We start from the raw sequence: 20,168 nt of genomic DNA on the forward strand, positions 1-20,168 counted from the left end.
ATCCAATACTTTCCCTACTACCTATTCTGGTCTTCCATTACTGGAATTTGAAGAGACTTTCCTAATTAAAAATCAACCAAACAGAGGTGGTAGGCAAACGTATTCCACCATTTGCCCCACGGTATTTGCACTTGCCTTGGCCTCTGCCTGTAATGCTCTTCTCCGAATGTTCATGTGGCTCTTTCTTCCATTTCTTCCAGGCCTCTGTGTCAAAGTCGCCTTCTTATTCCCTAACTTTCCTATCTAAAATTTCAACAAAACAAAACTAAAAAAACTCTGACATTTCATATCCTCCTTTTTTGCTTTATTTTACCTATTTATCTTATTTACTACCTGTCTTCCCCTCTCAAATAGAAGTTATTATTCATATTCTCCACCACAATATAAGTCAGGGATTTTGGTCTATTCATTTTTCTTCTGTACGTCTAGTACCTAGATAAGTGGTACATTGTAGGCACTTCATAAATATTTGTTTAATGAATGAGAAACATTGTTTAAATTTTTATTGAGATAATAGATACTACAAGCATACATATATTCACATAACATACATACGTATATAGAAACACATATATACATATAATATAATCATTAATAACAAATGTAAAATGTAAAGAACGTGACAACTTTAAAAGGAAAATATTTAAAAAAATTTTTATACAAGTTTATTGAATTAAAATCAAGCTCCTCTTTTCAGACTTGAAGTGAACATATCCAAGATTTTAAATATCTGTTTTACATAAAATTAATGAGTCAACCAGGAGAGTTGAAAATATTGTCTTCATATTGTTGACGTCTCACAAAAGGGAATAGATATTTGTAGAATCTAGGTGTTTTGGGGGATTGAGCTTTAAGAAAAGTAAGAGCACCTGATCCAAGAGAAGGAGTCCTTAATAAATCAAGTCTATCTCTAATTAAATAACACAAATGAAACAAGATATAAAGAGCAAAAGATGTCTTCTTAATTGTGAACCTCGGACTTTTCTGTAGAAACACTTTCCTGAGAATAACTAATGTTGCCCCATAGCTACCACTTAGGGAACTTGGGGTCATGACCCTAGGAGACATAGCAAGATCCACAGATGGCACTGCCACACTGGGATAAGACAGAAGTTAATTCCCAAAGAGACTTAAAATCTTGCCTGCAATAAAAACATATCCATTAAAAAAGGAAGGAAATTTATACTGTTAGGAATTGATTTTTTCATAGGTTTGAATTGAGCCATTTCCATTACCATCAGACGTAAGAACACAAGAGATCTTTTGAGAACACTTTTAAAAGCAAGACTATGTCTAGAAATTGAGGAAATATCCATTAAAATATGCTTTCTCAGGCCAAGCCAATCAGTTAATTTCTGACTATTCACGCAGTGAGCCCCCCAGTGCCCAGCCCTTTCCTGTGCTCTGTAAAGGACACAAAAGAAACTCATGACACGATCTTCCTTTAGGAAGCTTGCGATCTGTGGGCTGGGAAGATCAACCTGGCATCCAGGACATAAGCTGAGAGCAATGTTTCAGCTTTGTCAGTATAGTTAAAGGAGAGCCCATGTCCTCACCTCCAAGAAGGTGGGTTCTGACTACGTCATACAGAGATGGGTGTGGCAGAGAGGCTGAGGGAGCCACGGAGAGTCGCCGCAGGGGGCAGTGAGCACAGCCCACCGACAGGGCAACAGGCCGGGAAGAAGGCAGGACAAGTTAATGAAGTGAAATTGTGCAGGACCTGATCATCCAGATGGAGGAATTTGGGTTGCACACCCACATGAAACATGAAGGTTGGAATGTGACCCTTCGCCTTCCTGCTCCACAGTCACTTCTCTTCATAAGGCACGGATCTCGGATTTCTTCAGCTTGAGATGAGAGCTATGTGGCTTTTCCAAATCCTCTGAAAAGTGCCCAGAGAGGCCATTTTGCTAAGTGTCTTGCTACAACCGAAACTTGTTTCTTCAAAGCACTGTTTATATTTGTGTATGTTTTAATTCTCTTAACTGCTGCCCTTTCCACCTCACACAATCGACAGCAATACAAATCATCCGTGCCATCAGGACTGCTGCATTTGAACCAATCCTGACTCAGCCATAGCTCATTGAAGCCTCAATCCCTCTCTGAGATCAGGGGCCCTTAATGTGCTCCCTATTGGTATACAGCCTATTTCCCAGAACGGGTGATTTTTGTTCAGATTATATGACTACCTTTCTGCTTCAGTTTCCAGAAGGTATTCTAGCTTGTTGGTATTCACTCTTTTCTTCACTGGGGCTGAAGCCTTATCCTAAACTTCAACTTATCTGCTTGGGGCCTGGACTTGGTACTCTAACCAATATTTTGCTCCCAGTGCCTGGACTCTTTTTCTATACTGATAGTCCCTCCTTCAGCTTAGTTAGATCTTTCTGGAATAATGTTCATTGCATATGTTGCTATTAATATGACTTGCACCAGAGATTCTTGCTGTCATGGCCTCCCAGCCAATAGATTGGATACCATGGGTATCCTGCTAGCCCAGATTTTTGGATTCCAGTTGGACCGATGACCTGACCTGTGTGGTGAATACCATGATATGCCCTCCAGACCACCTTTAATAAAAGAAAAGTCGTCTTGGCTGCCAGGTGTGCTGTCAGCAGTCTTTACCTGTCAACACTTTCTGGGATCTCCCAACTCCCAGACTGTGGCCTTAAGTTCACTGCCTTTCTTGGAGCAGTGCACATACTGATCACTGGGACACATCCTGGTCCAACACTGAGAGGTCATCCTACCTTTAGAGCTCTCTATTAGGTCATCCTAGGTAGACATGAAATTCTGTATCAGAGTTGGAACTCCCCTTCTACTCAGTTCTCATGACATAGGTGTTGATCCCCAGGGCATTCCATTTGAACATACCATCCACAAAACCCTGTCTCAGAGTCTGCATCCTGGAGAACCCAACTTATATCCCACTATGACTGTGTTACTCTCCCAGCACAAAGCACAAACCCTGTACATTTTGTCTTACTGTCCTTTTCACTTCAGTTCACCTCAGAAGGCACATGCCTTCAAGGCACATCTTTGGTTGAGGTTATGACAATTTCTTAGCAAAATTTGGTGGGGGGACTTTTTTAGTACAATTTCCCAACAATACTTTTTCTCCTAAAAACTACAAATCTAGAAATGGTCATATTCTCATTAGAAGATCCGTTATAATTTCAAGTACCTTAAAGTCTAAAATATAGCTTTTGACAAAGATCATATTTTATATTTGTATGATTATAGTCTATTACTTACTGTAACAGAACCCAAAAGACTCAATGATACTTAGTTTGGAGTAGGACCACTTATCTCTCTCCTTCATATAGAATAGTAGTACTCCTGGTAATCATGTGCTTATCAATGGAAAGCCCTAGGAGTCACTTTGGAAAACGTGCGAACATTTTTGGTAGTCACAGTGATGGAGAGGATCCTTTCAGCATTCAGTGGATGGAGGCCAGGATGCTAAGTATCTTACAATAAGTGAGTCAATCTCATACGTAACAAAAAACCGACCTACATCCTGAATACTTTTCTATTGTCTTGCAACACATTCCTGTAGTTGAAAACCCCATTTATAATGATCGGAGCCTGGGTTCTAACTCCATTTTACACATCAACGCAAAGCATTTCTGCCACAAATTTAATGTGAACTGAATTTTCTGGCAATGCAATGACCACGTCATCGAGGAGAGATTGCACACCATTTTGTTCACAACCTGACCAAGAGTTATTCATCATCTGGTAAAGCCACTGATGGCAATGCCACTCCTGTGTCTGAATAGCCAGTACATTATAGCTCTACCAGCAGTCTTGGCCAACTTTGTTCCATCTCCTGGTGTAGTTCTCCCAATCATTCACGTCCTGAGATACATATTACTTTATTTTATAAATCCATACTCCCTTCCCTTTATTCACAATTAGTGAATATGTTGATTTTTAAAACAATTTATGTGTACAACAAGTTATATTAAACACGAATTTCATCTCAAAATAGTAAGGGGAGCTACAACATATTTATAGTAGAAAGACTAATGACTCAGATAAGGTTGAGAAACATCCATGCAGGCTATTTTGTCAGTTGCCAAAGGAGTGAATTTATCTCTTTTTTTTTTTCAACATACAAAAGCTATATATATTTAATGTATACAATTTGATGAGTTTAGAGATAAGTATACATCACCACAATCTATGCTGTAAACATAGGCATCACCTCCAAAAGTTTCCCACTGCACGCACTCTTTATTATTTTTTTTAGTGATAAAAACACTTAACAAAAGATCTACCCTCTTAGCATCGTTTTAATAAAACTTTATAAGCAGAGAAAACATAAAGCTGTAATCATGAAATAACTGGCCTTAAAATATACCCACAATCACCATTCGTATTCTAATTCATGTTAATTAAAACATGACAATAAGCTGCTCAAGTCAAACAAAAATAAAAGGATCTAAAAATTATAAAATAGTTTTCTTTGTCATATTTCTCTTTTGTCCACGTATCTTAAGGGAGGAGGCAAAACTATTTCCCCATAGAATCAATGTTTTATTTCTTGAGCCTTTTTTATTTGCATTGTTTTATTTTATTTACTTATTTTTTTAAAAGATTTTATTTATTTGACAGAGAGGGACACAGCGAGAGAGGAAACACAAGCAGGGGGAATGGGAGGGGGAGAAGCAAGGAGAGGGAGAAGCAAACTTTCTGCTGAGCAGGGAGCCGGATGAGGGGCTTAAACCCAGGAACCCGGGATCATGACCTGAGCCGAAGACAGATGCCTAACAACAGAGCCACCCAGGCAACCCTTATTTGCATTATTCTATAAGTAATCTCTACACCTAACATGGGGCTCAAACTCATGACCCCAAGATCAAGAGTCACATGCTCTAACGACTGAGCCAGCCAGGTGCCCCAAGCCTTTTTAAATAGAAATTCATAATATATAAAATGTTTATTAGAAGTCATTAGTAACATAAGACTTATGCTGTGCCATCAGACTAATGACTTTTATCTGAAAAGTATTTGATAAGACAAAGTACCAAAAGGAAATGTAAATACCACGTATAGTTACTAAGACCTTGAAAGGAGCTGAATCCTAAATATTTCCCTACCATATTACTATATTTATGCTATTAATAAAAAGTCACTAAGAATGATATATAATTAAAAGTTGCATGCTTGTGGCATTTGGGTGGCTTAAGTCCGTTAAGCATCTGACTGTTTATTTCGGTTCCGGTTCTCAGGGTCCTGGGATGAGCTACCCACACTCGGTTGGTGTGTCGGTCTCCACACTCAACAGGGAGGCCGCTTGAGATTCTCTCTCTCTCCCTCGACCTCTGCTCCTCCACCCACTTTCTCTAAGATTTTACTTATTTATTTGACAGAGAGAGAGAGAGAGAGAGAGCACGCACAAGCAGGGGGAGTAGTAGGCAGATGGAGAGAGAGAAGCAGGCTCCCTGCTGATCAGGGAGCCAGATGCTGGGCTCAATCTCAGGACCCTGGGATCATGACCTGAACTGAAGGCAGATGCTTAACTGACTGAGCCACCCAGGCGCCCTAAATAAATAAATCTTTTTTTAAAAAGTTGCATGCTTGCTCTTACTGTACCATAAAAAGGCCTTTGTTGTAAAATAAAACATTTTTTTCTATGCTATCAATTTCAGTAAAATATAATGATCATTTAAACATAATTTTAAACAATAGTTACACTGTTATTTAAAGTAATTATTTTTGAGAGTTTAAAATATTTCCTTTTTTTAAAATCCTTCAAAGTTTTTATTGCAAGTTTATGAATAATGCCAAGTAGGCTGCCTGGTCCTTCAAAACAAAGCCAAACAAGAACAAAAACAAAAGGTAGAAACAGAGACCATATGGGGCCTGTACACCGAACTTAGTTGACTTGTTCTCATTATAACTCCTGAAAATGAGAAATACTGTACCTAAAGAATATTAGCATTTTTACGTGAAATTCAAAAAGAAAGAAATGTTAATGGGAGATGAAAAACTATATAAAAAATGGTGCAAAATTAGTAGAAAAAGAATAATTTCATCCCCCTGGAAAGTTTCTTATATTCATAACAAACCACTTTTAACCTCAGAATAAACCAGGGTTGCAGTACTGCCCAGTAATGTGTATCTGTTCATTTAATATCTTCTTCCTCACATGTAATTTTTACTTTAAGACGTGAAAAAAATCTGCCCAGTATATTAAAGTAATTAGAAATTATGGCATTTAAAAATATTCTATAGACAGATGCAAGTTAATCTTTGTAGGAAAACATTTGATAATTATCTGCCTAATCATCATGCTTTATAGTTGAATGTCAACTTCCACGATTCTATAGGCTAAGGAGAGAAAAAAAAAAGAACAAGAAAATCTGAAAATAGGTATGTAAATTGCATGAACTGAATTGAGGAGTACGCACATAAGTACATTATGCACACGCATTTTATATTAATCATATAATTAAAGAAAATTATTAACTTTAACAAAAAACTTATAATTCCATGTTAAAAATACAACGGAAATGTATAAAACTCAAAATTTCATACATTTATTTGCTAATGCTCACTACCCAGAACAGAGAGCAAATTTGGAATCTCAAGGTTTAAACGCATGAAGTTTCCTTAAGTTCTCAATATTAACCACTTTCATCTTTATCTAGACCAGAGCCGTTTATAGAATCGCAAAGAAACAGACTATTTGTTGAGTAAATTAATGAGCTTTCTCAAATGTTGAAGATACAATAAAGCAATCTAGGTAACTTACAAATACTCTGCCTGTTTATCATAGCTGCCATCAATAGTAAGTTGGAGGATAAAAGCAATGCACAAATGTTTGTCTTTTCTCTGCCTTTAAGCATATCGGGAATCTACATTTTAGAAGGGAAGGAGGGAAGCTCAGTTTCATTCTACTATTGATCTATCAGACAAGAACTTAATCAATCTTCTTTATAAGCTATTAAAGCTGAGCTCGAGAAATGAACTCACCTGACGCATGCAACATTGATTGCCTCTTTCTAAGAACTGAATATGTCAGTCTTCTCTGCAGCTGTGATTCAATTTTTCAGGGACAAGATTTTTCCTTCATTAGCTTCCCCCAAATGCTCCAATTAAGAAAGAGCATTTTTGATAGTGGTCCAAAGTCAATGACTAAAACAAAATGAGGACCATAACCCTCAATTTCAATCACAGTCTCCAGAGAAAACGAAAGACCAAAAGCATATGTTCATCAAAGGAAATTCAGCACTAGTCCCGAGATCCTGCTCTAGCGTGAATTCTGAAGAATGCTCTAGCAGCGTAAACGAACGTTGAGACCTGAAGCTCAGATAAATCTAGGAAATTCAAAGGGAAACTCAAGCCAGCTGTAAATCTGTCTTTACTGCATATACATTTCAGCCAGGGGCTTCTAGATGTAGTCTTAGGTTATGCGACATCCCATTCAGCATCTAACTACCTCATAAATATAGGCAGAGAGGTCATTTTACATTTACAGGGACCCCCCCCCCCAAAGTGCTAGATACTATACACTGGAGGTGGGAGGAGGGAGAGGACTCTCCATTTCCAGTTTATTAGGAAAGGTTAATAGCACAAATCCTCAATGACCAAAGAGAGTTCCCTTTGGCTCAGCTTTCTGGTTTCCATTTCCTTTTTCTAGATCCCTTAGCAGTCGAAAAATTAAATACTGGGAGAAACAGCAATAAAAGGTTGTCTCCACAGTGTTCCAGGGCTCTCAAGGGCATTTGCCCACTTCGGCATGGAAATATTGCCAACTCCCTAATATAATAGGAAGAACGTTTTCTCTTTTGTTGTTAGCTTATTTTCCTATGGGTAGGTAAGAGGGGAGAAAATATCTAGTCCCTCCTACCACCCCCCTTCACCCTCTTCCTCCCCTTTATTTCTCAGTATTCTTGGCAAATAAAACACAACCCAATCATAGCCTGTTGGGTTTCTTTGACACGATCTGATTTTCACAATTCTCTGACCGCGGGTACCTGGATTCATATCATTCTTAATGAAGTCACCCATGGGCAGGGACTGTAGCAAAGTACAGAGAGAAACAAAAGCCCCAGGGCACCATTCCACATCAGAACTGTCCGTAGCTCGCACCTGCCCAGCTATCTTCTGGAAACTTCTCTAAAGCGGATTAAGAAGACATTAGATTGAGCCACACAGACAGAGGCAACAAAGAGACACTGGCTAGCTGAGCTCTGCTCACTGAACAGTCGTCTAGCCCTAGTGCCCTGGAACCTCACATCCCAACAAAAGAAATCAGTCTCTCTGCTATTAAAGGTGCTACTGTTTGTGTGAATTCCCTTAGAAATCCAAGGAGTTAATGGCCTTAGTGTTTCCAGAATACTTAATACATTCAGGAAGATGGGATGCAGTATGGGGTCTAATGTTTATTTATTGCAAAAGTCAAGAATAGCTGGAAGTCCATTAAGAGGATGTTCAGCAGATTATATTAATTTGTAATTAATTTTCAGTGGTATTTATGAGAGAACCCTTTAATCAGCATAATTCAGACTTTGAAAATTATAATATTAACTAATATTAATTAAATAATAATTTATAAATTTCAATAGTTTTAATTATCTTTTGATTAAATTACCTGTTAGTCAATTCCACACTGCTTTTGATATTAATTAGCTAACTTAAACATGATCTACTGAAACTACTCCCCTGTGGATTAAGGCGTATTGTCTAAACAGGTCAACACTGAGATACTTAAGTGTGACAATTTAGATTGCATGATTAGCAAAATTAATTGTTTAAGGCACTGGCTTTTTCATTCTCAATTTGCCAGCGGGTAAGGTCTTTAAAATATGCCCTGGGTTTCCCTGGGCCCAAATCTGAGATATCCCACATTCTGTTATTCCCCCTCCTAACTAAACGCCCCACCGAGCCCCCTCCTTCTCTATCCTGTTACAGAACATTCTAGTCTTCTGAGACCTAAATTAGTGTCAGCCTATTAATCAGCCAACAAAATATGTCAGAGGAAAATGAAGTTGCAAGCCCACCTCCCTCTACAGGCAGACCGCCTCGCCCTCTCTCAGTGCAGTGTCTGCCAGCGGAGCTGGGACCTCAGGGCCACAGCCCAATTTAGGCCTCCTCTGTGTAGTGACAACGAGCCCAGACCTCATTTTTTTGAATGTTAATATTTAATTTAAAGCCACCTACCCTCAAGTTCTCAAAGATAAGTGTGTCGTTGACTCCACGGAAGTCTCCTTTGCGTTGGCTGGAGCTACAGGGCTCCTCAACCTCTCCCCCATCCCCCAGCCCACTTCAGCATGGAATTATCACCAACTCCCTAATAATAATAAAAATATGAGGAGTGTTTTTTTCTCTGGATTTATTATTAGCTTGTTTTCCTGTAGTAGAGAAGAGGGGAGAAAATATCAGCATCGCACTTCAGAAGTGGACATCTTTATAAATGAGTCTCCTGAAACCAGCTGTCAGCACACAGTTCCTGTTACTCCTTAACATCATCAAGGGAAGTAGGATATGCACTAAAGAAGTCAAGTAAGAGAGGGATTTTATTTTTTGCCGTGTGAAATATAAAAAAAGCACACCGGTTTCCAGGAACTCTGACCACCTTCTTTTAGAAAACGCCATGGGATTATTGAAGCTCTACATCAGCTAATGTGACATAACTTTCTTTACTGATAATTCTTATTTAGGGGCCAAAATCTTCACTAAGAAGATGTTACATTTTACCAATGGAAGTCACAAGCGGCCATTTTCAGTTATTCATATTATCACATATATTACACGCCAAACGTTTTCATCCCGGAACTCCCTATGTACAGTGATTAATGAGGGTAAATTATATTTCTGAGCCCTGGACCTTCCTCAAGACAGTATCTGATATGGGTGTCTGCCACTGGAGCAGAGAAGATTTTAGTAAATGCACATGACAAGCAACGGCAATACACAAAGTAAAAGAAACATTTGTTAAGTCCTGAAATTTTGCAAATAAACAGAATTTGCAATGTTATTTCTGACTTATGTAACATATTTCTGCCAATTATATAAACTAAGATGATAAAATATACATATGATACAAGAAGGGTTATTTTGTGTGGATCTGGATTATTTTTGTTCCTATGATATTTTCTACTTCCAATTATTATATTTTCTATTTCAAGACCTTGTGATTTTCTTTTGGCTTTACCTTTCATTTCATTGTTTAGACTATTCTTTTAAAAAGGAACGAGTTGTTTCCTTGCCACAAACAATATAGAAAATTCCATCTACATGCTTGAAAAAGAAAATAGTTCTTTTTTTTCTTCATAAGTTAATTTCAAGTGACTTGTAACTATTCAAATGGTGTGAAACTAATCTTCATGGTGTATTTCTGGGTGGATGATTGATAAAATGTTCGATTGACAAGCAACTTTTGTATAAACGCAAATGACAAATTCTCTTAGTTATTTTGATAAAGGGAATAGGCAGTGGCAGAGATAGGGACAAATACCATAATGTGAAAATTTTAGAAACTTATGATTTCATATTTATTAAATTCATAAACAACAAAACCATGAGTTATGAAAAAAATGAATTCTCTGTTGGAAAATACTTGACTCAAATCTTCAGTTGTACGGCACAAAGAGAAAGCTAACTACCAGGTAGGACTCACCAGGAAAGTATCACTTAAAATAAAGCTAAATCTCAATTGGAAAGCATTTCCACATAATATGTGAAATACAAAATACTTGAGAATAACCCTAATGAGAAATGTGCAGAAATGAAGAAAACAACGAGGTTTTATTGAGCCATTAAAAAAAAAGTCTTGAATAAATGGAGAGACATATTTCTCTAGAATTGGAAGACCCATCACTGTAAAAAATGCAAAATATGCGTAGTTAACGAATTCACAGCCATGCATAATTCAGAGCCATACAGAATTCCATTTAAAATCCAACTTCCTTGAATGGGTCATTCTAATGATCATCTGTCAAAACTAACTAAGAAGAATGGGCAAGAATAAGAATTTGGAAAGAGGGTTGGAAAAGGAATGGATACTGTCAGTTATCAAAACACATCACAAAACTACAATGGTTAAAGCGGTATGATACTGGCTACAAAAGAGAGAGATGGAGGAATAATTCCCACAAACACAAGCAGATGTGTATTCAATGTTTAAGCAGGGAGAGGAGCAAGGTCCTGGAATCACTGGTAAATCATTTGGGGAAAAATATGTGGGATATTTATGTCACATTATGTTAAAAAGAAAATTCATGGGGCACCTGGGTGCTTCAGTCAGTTAACTGTCTGCCTTCAGCTCAGGTCATGATTCCAGAGTCCTGGGATGGAGCCTCACGTGGGGCTCCCTGCTCAGCTCCCTGCTTCTTCCTCTCTCTCTGCCTGCTGCTCTCCCTGCTTGTGCTCGCCCTCTGTCAAATAAGTAGATAATATGTTTTTTAAAAAATTCATTCCTCAAATGACTTTTCAACAAATTTTTCTTAAAGTACTCCTATATTCTAGGCACTAGTTCCACTTCCCAGGTATAGACTAGTTGAAGAAGAAGAAAAAGAAAAAGAGGAAGGAGGAAGAGGAGTGGAGGGGGAAAGAAGGGAGGAACAGAAAGAGGGAGGAGGGAAAGTCTTTGACTTATGTGAGTTCATACTCTGGGGCAGACATTTTGGACAAGCCAGACAATTAACCAAGATTATTTTAGATTGCAGTAGGTGCTTTGAGGAAAACTAACATAGAGTAACAGAGAGAATTAGACCCACTTGAGATGGGATGATCAGAGGAGGCTTTTCTGAGGAACTGATTTTTATGTGAAGACCTAAAACCTGCCAGGTAGAGGCGACTGCAAGAGCAAAGGCCCTGAGGAGAGAGCTTGCTTGTGTGTCCAACAGCTGCAATGGGGCCGGTGTAGTTGGAAGACAGAAGAGGGGAGGGAAATGGGGAAGCACGGAGCCAGATCATTCAGGGCCCTGTAGGTCATGGTGAGAACTTAGCATTTTGTTCTAAATGTAATGGAGCAGGGGTATGATGTGATCTCATTTGAATTTGGAAAGAATTACTGTTTTGTGAGAAGTAGACTATCAGAGGCCAGAGTAAAAGCAAGGAGAGACCGGTCAGGAGCACTTGCTGGAGTCTAGGTGAGAGGTGTGGTGACTTGGAGATAAAAGATAAATGGCTGGATTCAGGACACATCTTGAAGGCAGAGCCAACAGGATTTGCTTATATATTGTATGCAGGATCCAAAACAAATGAACTGAGTGGTGCAAGAAAAAAATAACCAAAATAGTACCATCGCATTCGCAATATTTTAGCCAAAATGAAAATCTTGGATAGAATACAAAACAAAGAAAGGCTTTTTGAGGAATAGAAGAAATGGTTCTTTCACTGGTGAAAGAACAGTGGTGGATTATTCTATAAATCAGGTATTCAGACTCTGAGAGGTAGGTAGACAATGACTTTATGGTTCTTTGGTAGCTACCATTATCCATTTAACTTGTCCCCTCTTCTGATCTTTGTCTCCAATAGTAGAGGCTACTTGATGCTTTAGGATGGAATTCATACTAGAAAGAAAAAATTAAATCCACAGTCCCCAAACCTCATTTCAATTTCTTTTCAACCTCAGGAACCATCAGCTGCCTTGCTGGGGTAGTTGACTAGGTCACGCAATTGATGATTTAAAATGCCACTCGTCTTTCCCCTGCTCATTTTCCAGAGAAAGAGTTATGTATTATGAATTGGCCCAATATCAAGCACCCAATAAAAAACAAAGATGAGCTGTCGGCACATATTCATGTGATAAATAATTATATATTTTTTAGAACAATCAAAGTCAGTCTTCTAATTATAATGCCAAAGTTTTGTCACATATTCCTAGAAATCTTTAAAGGAATTTTGATACATAACCCATGATAACAGAATGTAAATTTGTTTTATTTTTTCATTTACTGACACAATTATTTTTATTTGGTTGATGTAAAGTTGATATGTAACATTATTATATACAGTCTGACTTACCAAACTGCTATTAAAGAGAAAGAAATAAAAATTGATCTTGAAAACTGAGCTTAATATATTGAATTTGAATTAGTATTCTTTATTTTCATATATATGCCTACAACCACATTCTCACATATTTCAAAATTTCCCATAATATCTAATTATCAGATGTGTGATACACAGATTTATTTCCTTTTGAGCTTTTATCTAAGGTTTTACATAGCTTGTAATAATATGTCAACAAAATTGGTGATTGTACCTTGACTTGTAAAATAAAACTCATTTTAAGAGCATCATAAATCTAACAGAGCATGTCTGGTGTTCTGATTGGTAGAAAATTGGATGTTAAACACTAGGGACAAACTGATCTTCTAATTCTGTTACTTGAGTAAGTACTAAAAGAAACAAGAAGGAGAGAAAAAAATCGTTACCTGGAGTTGATAGTTTAACTGATCATGATCAATTTGAAGTGCTTATTGCTTAAGTAAATGACCTTTGGGGTGATTTCATTAGCTCCACATACTGCAAAAGGTTATATCTGAATTCAATTTTATGATTGAGTCTAAGCATATAAAATCTCAAAATAGTTTGAATGGATAGCAATAAAATAAAATAAAATAAAATAAAATAAACCAAACCAGATTCTTTCTGAGATAAAGGTCGGACTGTGAAACCCCTGCTTGGTGCTGCGTCTCTCTAATTGTTGGCTTTACGTGGGAGTAAATATTTGAGAGAGGAAAGGCAATGCACTGATATCATCATCACATTGATGTCTGTGGTCAGGAAATGACTTTAAAATTAGCTACCAGTTCCAACTTTGTAGTAAATAAGACTTGGTCCTCCTGGATCGACTTTGTTTGATGAAATCTCTTTACCTTTATAGGGCTGCAATGCCTTTTAATGGTTTGGTTTGGGTTTTACCTTCCTTTCCCTCCTAAAAGTGGTATAAGTATGTGCTTATTATTTTATTAAATTGGGATATGTCTTAAATGCTTGTGGAAAGAATTTAATTGTTCTTTTTTAGTTTTTATTTATTATTTTGAGAGAGAGAGAGAAAGAGAGAGCACGAGCTGGGGAGAGGAGCAGGGGGAGAAGGACAAGCAAACTCCATGCTGAGTGAGGAGCCCAACGCAGAGCTCAATCCCAGGACTGACTCTGAGATCATGACCTGAGCTGAAATCAAGAGTCAGAGGCCTAACCAAATGAACCACCCAGGCACCTCTGGAAAGAATTTTACATGCTTCCTTGAGACATACCAGGCAGAAAAACCAAGGAAGGATGTTTGAAGAACAGATTAGGTATAGATACTTTTCCTCTTCATACGTTATTGGTAGATGAAATAGGGCTGAGTGTTATCTCTAAGTATCCTCAAATTGGGAACAATGGGGCTAGAGAAAAAATGTGAACATTTATTAAGAGGAATGAAACTATATTTTTATCCAAATGACCTTGAAACCAATACAATGATTCATTTTCTTGACATGTCATTGTCTTCAGTCATCATTGCTCTGTCAAAGACACTAAGATAGTCCCTGGCTGGGGTATTAGCCTGTTTCATAATAAATCTCTTACTTGAAAGTTCAGGAGCACTTTCGTATTCCTTTCTATTCTTTTAATTTCTCTTCCATCTTCTTCTCTCCTCCTACCACAGCCTTTCCACAATTGCGGGGGGGGCGAGGGAGCGGGGGGCACTTCCCCAGACCTCGGTCTCAACCTCTTCCCGGGTCTTCCCTGGCGGTCAAGGACAGCATCTGTGGCCACAGTGGTCAGAGACGAAGGATGGAAGAAACGACGGGACCCCACGGGGGTCCCTCTTTTCTCTCATCCTCCACCTCACTCTGGAATCCACATAAAGGACTTCAAACCAGACTCTACTACCCGCGGGATATGTGACTGAATGTCATCACCTTGCATCTTTGAACTTCAGCTTTTTCACCAAATGAGACTCAAAACTCCTGTTCTACCTACCTTACCGGGCTCCTAAGAAGTCTTCTGAATTAAAAGAACCTAGTGAACTATTTGTTACTTTGAAAAGTTAAAAGATGGCTATTAAACATTTCATTTTAAAAGCAGCAGAAGGATCAAGTGGAAAGGGTGAGGCACAGAGACCTGGCTTTGAGTCTCCACAGTGCTACTTCCTGGTTGTGTGCTCCTGGGTACTTCACCCAACCTCTTTGCAAGAGGAATAATAATGGTATTAGCTCATCTCTTACCTATAAGATGTGGTAAGCATAATGTTTACCTCCATTTCATCACAAGACTTGAGAAAACTATTTCAAAAGTTCTTTGTGAAATACAAACAGAATATAGTCATCATCAAACTGACTCTATAGAAACCTGTTTAATAGGTACTGTCCTAGCTCCTGTTACATGAAATATAGGACATTTTTCCTTAGCAAACAGCAATGATTCTTTAGAAACAAACAGTATAATCCTCTCCCTCAAACACTGGTGACTTTTCATGATTACATTTATAAACTCAGCATTGCATAGTAGGACTATGTGATTGTTAAATTAATAAGTCAATGGATTAACGGTAGAGAGTAAGATAAGTGTTAGGATTTGTGGTCTGATGGATATTTGATGACTTAAAAAAGAGAGTTAAAAATAAAACTGGCATAAGGATAGTGGCTCCCTTAGGGGAAAAGTATGAACTGTGACGGGTGCTAGGTAGGGAAAGGGCATTTCTAGGGTGTTGGGAATGGGCCTTTCTTGGCCAGAATGAGAACTGCGTGAATTTCACTTGGAAATAGTTATTAAAGCTGTGCTTTTGTGATCTAATGTGAAATTTAAGCATTTTAAAAATTGAAAAAGAAAAATGTAACTGGCAATTTTGACGATGTTCCAAATTTATAGTGCTCCATGGAAAATAGGAGTTCAGCAGTCTTTTATACTTTTTCACTTACTTTAATGGCAAAAAAAAAAAATCATTTACACTGAATGCTCCCATATCTTGAAGGACCTACGAATGAGAAAAACATGGCCCTGCATGTCAGCGTCATCATGATGCACAGTAAGTGGTGATCCATAATTGCACACATCATCTTGCACTAACCCATTCCTCAGAGCTGACCCTGAATGATGGAACATACAGGATATGGGATCATTAAGCCCCACATATTTTGATGATGCGGGAAGATCAGTAAATATTTGGCCACACCCTAGAATTCTGGACATTCTACTTTTACCTTTTTTTCCTTTAGAACACGCTATCTTCTTTCTGCTTCCACTCCCATCCCAGGAGAACCTTTTAATACAAATGTTAAAACTATACTTTCCGGTTTATAATGTAATAGGTATGATTTAGATTCTGGTCTGCATTCAAATCTCATGTGCCTTTTTTATTAGTTACATGAATTTGTACAACTGTGCCTCAGTTTCTGCATCTGATAAATGGGTATAGTAGTAGTACCTATGTCATGGGTATGTTGTGATTTAATACACGCAAAGCATCCATGACAGTGCCTCACACATAGTAAGTGCTTAATCAGTACACCAGAAATGAAATCTTCTTTTTAGGTCTGGCTTTGCTCTTCTGAATTTCTTCTTATTTAATCAAGTTTCTCATCCCCTTCTCTGAGCCATTTGCCTACTTAGGACTAGATACTAAGTATTATTTCTTTTGTTGCATTTTGTCTGGTCACTCGCTATCTAAAGCAGGCCTTACAATGTATTTTCCTTCCATGATATAAAACCTAAAACACTTTTTGGTGGCTGGTCATTAAAATATCATTTATTATCTGACTTTGAAAGAACAGAGGCTTCTCAATCATCATCCCGTTCCCACCACCCCTCCTTCTCTGGCAGCATGATCCCCCATTAAGTTCTAAGGTTCTCTTTCACTGGGGTGCCTGGGTGGCTCAGTGGGTTCAACATCAGAGTCTGGATTTTGGCTCAGGTCATGATCTCAGGTCCCTGATCTCAGGGTCGTGAGACTGAGCCCTGCATCAGGCTCTGTGCTCAGCAAGGAGTCTGTTTGAGATTTTCTCTCCCTCTCCCTCCACCCCTCCCCCTGCTTGCAAGTGCATGGGTGTGCGTTCTCTCCCTTCCTCTCGTTAAAATAAATTAATAAATCTTTAAAAAGAAATAAAGCTCACGACACATAGATAAGTGCTTTTTAAACCATACAGAGAACATTAGCAGGTGATGTGTACGTTTTTGGGTAGAAATGGACAAAGGGGAGAAAGGTGAGGTGATTAAGTATCTTAAAGTACCCAAGAATTTAATCATCACTACAGTGTTGGTTCAGAGGACACAAATCACACCATTGCTAGGAGGAACTGAGGGAATTAGACAAGCCCTCTGTTAGAGATAAGGACAGAGTTTCAGACAAGCCACTCTTACCCAAAGCAGTCAGGAATAAATATAGAATAGGACCGGGTTTCATGCCTCTGGGCCAGCATTCTTTCTTTCTTCTATCTCGTGACATCTCTCAGCCAAAGCGTCTATGCTGTGGTATCTCAGAGGAAAAGTAATTAATGAATAACTAGGCACACAGCTGAACAACAAAGGTAAATGGCTTTTATACATCAAGGCGAAATCTGGTTGAAATACCACTTCCATCTTCAGCTGTGCAGATAATTAATATTTCCAGAGTGCTTAAAGCATAATCACATACATTTAATAATTCCAACAACCCTATGAGAAAACTTACTTTCTCTTGCCCAAAGTCACAGAGCAAGTAAGTAGTTAACTCCCAGGCTCAAGCACAAGTCTTCTTTTAAACACTGACTTACATTCTTAAGCAAACCACTCAGCGATCACCAGGGCAGTAGGAAGGACTCCGTGTAGGAAGGACAGAGATAAAAGAGCTCAAGTCAGGTAAAACCACAACACAAAATTAAGGCAGGTGCAGTGACAGAGGTGTGCATGGGATGCAGCAAAAGCCCAGAGAAGAGAGCCACAGAACTTTTTTGGAATATGCAATATGAGCTAAGTTTGAAAGAAAGAGAAAATATTAATGGGACCAGGCTGTAGGAGAATGGGACGAAAGAATGTGTGGGCAGAGTAAGAGCCACTTTATATTGAGCACTTGCTGTTCTCTGTGCCTCACTGATCTCCACTATCATAGACAGCAGATACTATTCTATTTCCCCTTGTAGTTGAGTAAAGTAAGGACCAGAAAGGTGAAGCGATTCACCCAATGTTGCACAGCCTTAATTTCAACTTAGGCTCAGGATGCTTAATAACCTCCACACACCAAATGTGCATGAAGAGTGGTAACCCATAAAGGCTAGCGGAGTGGACAGGAATCAGATCTGAATCTGTATTCTCGCCAGGATACGGTGCTTGATGCTTGGTATTCGGCTCTGCCCTGACAGTGATAGAAAGCAGGCCACTAGAAAATATTTACCACGGAGGAGGCATAATCCGATCTATGATTAGAAGGATCCTCCTGGAGAAACACAAAGGTGGAAATGGAGACAAGGAGACCACTTGAGGTCTCTTATAATAACACAGACAAGAAATCATAAGGGATGGTATCGAACATGGAGAAGAGAAGGTAGATTTCACGGATATTGAGGATATAATATATATACAAGATGTGGCGTTTGAAGGAAGAATCCCAATCCACATTCAAGAACGCACACCCATGCACTTGCAAGCAGGGGGAGGGGTGGAGGGAGAGGGAGAGAAAATCTCAATTCAAGAATCCCAATCCACATTATTTTGTGAAAGGTGAATGGCAGTGTTATCCACTTGGATATCAAATCCAGAAGGGGGTGTGGATTTGGGGAACTGTGTGGAAATTAGTTCAGCTTTGGACATGATGATTTTGTGGTAGTTTTGGTAAGAGGGACCAGAGAATTATCTGACAGTCCAGTACATAGGTTTGGTGCTCAAAGGAGCCATGGGGTTCAAGCCGGTATGTGGTGAGGAGGGTCATGGATACATATGAGAGCAGCTGGGCCACAGTTTTAGAGTCAGAGAAGAAGCAGACCCAAGAGGGAGCCCCAAGAAATGGTCATGTATGGAGCTAGTAGAAGAAGGGCACCCAAGAGGCTGCTTGAGAGGGAGGAAGAGATCCAGGAAATCCTGGTGTCTCTGAAGTCTGAGGGAGAAGGAGCTTTGAGGAGAGAGAATTGGTCCATAGTAACAATCGCTACAAAAAGAAAAAACAAGACCATAGCAATCTGGAGATACTTCTTGACTTCATACTCGCCCTCACATTTCTTCAAGCCATTTGAGAGCCAAACACCATCCAGTAAAAAAGCAAATGGCTCCCTTGATTATTCTATTGGTTTCTATGTGGAATCTCGGCAGTGTACATAATTATTTACGGCTTCTTGATGTGCAAGAGAAATTTAGGAGGAATGCGAACAAAATGCCTCTTCCGATGTATTTGCCACGCTATAGACAATTAGAAAACAACGTCAACAAACGAGCTGAATATGTAATAGAGCTGTGGGAAATTGTGCTATGGAGAAAGAGAGAGAAGTAAACCTAAGTTCTGAAAGATAGACATTGTATAACAGGTATTTAAGAAGTGTGTTGTCTGATAGGGGCTTAAGAAGTGGTCCCTAGCATCTCAGGCAGAGATGTACTAACAAATAAATCCACCAATGCATCTTTATTATGCACCTTCTAGGCTCACATTGCCAGAGGCACGGTGGCTGCTGCCCTGGGTGTCACGTAGGATCTTGGATAAGGAGACAGGCAATACTGACACACAGGCTAAAGCAAACACATGGGGTCCGCAAACACATGGATAAGAACAAGAGCTTCTGGGTCACACTGACCAGAGATGGAGTTCCCTGCCCCACCCTTCTTAACCTGGACGCAAGTGAGGTAACCACTATAGCTACTGTAAGCTTCAGTTTATCATTAATGATAGATAATATTCTATTGTTTCCTGCTAATATCATAAGGAAATAATAGCCCTCATTTATTGTGTATTTATTACATGCAATATAACATGACTGTTCTATCTGATTTAATTATCACATCTATCCTATTCAGTTTGTTACTACTTTTATCCACCTTTTCCAGATGAAGATACCAAGGCACAGATGGGTTCAGAAACTTGTTCAGGAACACACAGACAGTAAGTGGTAGATTTTTAACCTAGAAAGTCTTAGCCTGGAGGACATGCTTCTATAAACCATACTCTCCTGCTTCTCAATAAGCATCATAGGGGTTCCAGTGAATACAAACACCTGTTTCATGGAGGCAGAGGGATGCGACTGTGGGATGATAGGATTTGG

The sequence above is a fragment of the Lontra canadensis genome, unplaced genomic scaffold (assembly GCF_010015895.1).
Source record: "Lontra canadensis isolate GAN:19392208 unplaced genomic scaffold, GSC_riverotter_1.0 scaffold50, whole genome shotgun sequence".
NCBI classification, from domain to species: domain Eukaryota; kingdom Metazoa; phylum Chordata; class Mammalia; order Carnivora; family Mustelidae; genus Lontra; species Lontra canadensis.